General features: G+C 42.9%; 1 protein-coding gene across 1 annotated transcript in view; it reads left to right on the forward strand.

The window, feature by feature from the left end:
• The first annotated feature begins 227 nt into the window (after nucleotides 1-227).
• Nucleotides 228-2,065, forward strand: part of nsd1b (nuclear receptor binding SET domain protein 1b) — a 24,782-nt gene continuing 22,944 nt past the window's right edge. Inside the window, exon 1 of the mRNA XM_008401982.2 lies at nucleotides 228-597. The gene's annotated coding sequence lies outside the window, so the exon portion shown is untranslated. The remainder of the gene's footprint in view (nucleotides 598-2,065) is intronic.

Genomic DNA, 2,065 nt, shown 5'->3' on the forward strand with positions numbered 1-2,065 from the left:
TAATAAAATCAATTATTAAATAAATACTAAATCTACCTGCATCTGAGATATGAGAAATATAAAATATATATTTACAATAACATAATATGCTAAGTTATATTTTCCTTTTGCACCATCACATAAATCTTTCTAGCTTTGATTGATTGAATCGTGCGGCTCGCGGCAGGTGACGGGGTTAATGATGAAGGATGCAGAAAAGGGGCGGGGCTTCTGGCTGTTTTGGTGATTTTCTGGGTTTTGGTGATGAAGATGCGCTGAGCGGCGGTGACGCCTGGCGGCAGAGCGGCCAGCAGAGCGGCCGCCCTCTGACTGGATCAGAAACGGGATTATAAAGTTATTTCAAAGCAAACAGAGGAATTGGTGGTGTGTTGGGCCGCTCCCGGGCCGCTGGGTTCGCGCATGCTTTGGGAGGAGGGGAGTGTGTGTGTTGGAGGGGGAATGGGTGAGGGAGAGAGAGAGCTCAGGATCCGGGCCTAGGAAGTGCTGCCGCGGGGACTCGCCTCATCTCATCCGCTCTCAAAAATCCTGAAATTGGGCCGTTTATCCGCCAGAATGAGGCGGCGGCGCGGCGCGGCGGCGCTCCGCGACACCGGAATGGTAAGATTCAGGCGGCACATCCCGCGACCTGCGGCGTTTTCTGCGTGATTTCTGCTCTTTCTGATGCTCAGCCCCGCATATGTCGGTGGGAGCGCGTGCGCGTGTCTGCGTGTGTGTGCGCGAGCGTGCTGGTGTGCGTTGCTGAACTTGTTGTTTTTTTGTCGCGTTTGGTTTTTATTTCCAGCCATCAAGCCGCCGCATGCATAATGCACATGTCGTCACACATACACGCACACACTTTTGCTCGTGCGTGGACACAGGCGCGCGCGCGCGTCCACGTTAATCCCAATCCCTGATGGTTTTTTTAATCATGTAACCTGACGTAGCGGGCCTGATTGGCCGCCGCGCGTCCATGAGATTCCAGCCTGACCTTATCGCGTTGGATGTCATTTCCAACATCTCGCGATAGCAGCGCAGGCCGGCAGCTCCGTGTTTTCAGCTGAAGTGTGACGTCATGACGCGCCGCTGCAGGTCAGCTCAGATCATGACTGCGTTCTGATTTCTCAACACTCTGGAACGGAAACGGACGGATTCATTGCAGCCCAAAGAAATATTACAAAGTTTTAATTTGAACGTTTCCAGCTTTTAGCTAACTTTATTTATCAGCGGTTCAATTTGAAACATTTTCACTTTTTCTTCTTCTTCCATTTTGCACATAAACTATCATGAATCTTTTGTTTGGCGGTCCTATTATTTATGTGACTGTAAACATATTTAAATCCTTTTATCTGATTGAGATAGAATTTTATTTTTATTTTTTACAATATGCTGGTTTCAGGCGGGTAAATATAACAATAATAAAACAACTTTTAAATCAGCTGTTATATAATTAATTTTCTTGYTTTGTTGGTTGATATTGCTGTTTATTTTCTCTGTTGTCCTGTTTTAAATACTGAAGATAAAATAAATAAAGTATCAAGATTTTATCACTGCATCAGTGAAACTTCAGTGTTTATTGGAGCTCAAATAATTTGTGACTTTAATTTTCTTGGGTACAGAGAAGACATGTTGCCTTCAGTGTTGCTGAGTTTGTTGCCAACATGGTTAAAGTTGTTCTGAAATATTTTCACTGTTTATAACATAAATATAAAAAGATGTTAATATTTCAGTCTTTAGTTGCTGCTGAATTACCTCACAGGCTCAGCTGGGTTCAAACTGGTCGTTATAAATGGATATTTATAATAATATAGACGTTTGTTGTTTCAGTTGTTTTAAATTAAATGAATCGATTAATCTGATTAATCGATTACTGAAAAAATTGTCAACTAATTTATGAATCGATGGTTCAATGGAGCATATGGACTCTAAAAAAAGACAATTTGCTGAAATCGCCAGAACAATCGATCATCATCATAATCGTTGGTTGAAGCTCATATGAAATGTGTTTTAAGGTTAAAGGATGTGTAATTTCCATGCTAGCGATGCTAACTGTCTGCTCATGCTAGCGATGCTAACTGTCTGCTCATGC

Source organism: Poecilia reticulata, unplaced genomic scaffold (genome assembly GCF_000633615.1).
Source record: "Poecilia reticulata strain Guanapo unplaced genomic scaffold, Guppy_female_1.0+MT scaffold_155, whole genome shotgun sequence".
NCBI classification, from domain to species: Eukaryota; Metazoa; Chordata; class Actinopteri; order Cyprinodontiformes; family Poeciliidae; genus Poecilia; species Poecilia reticulata.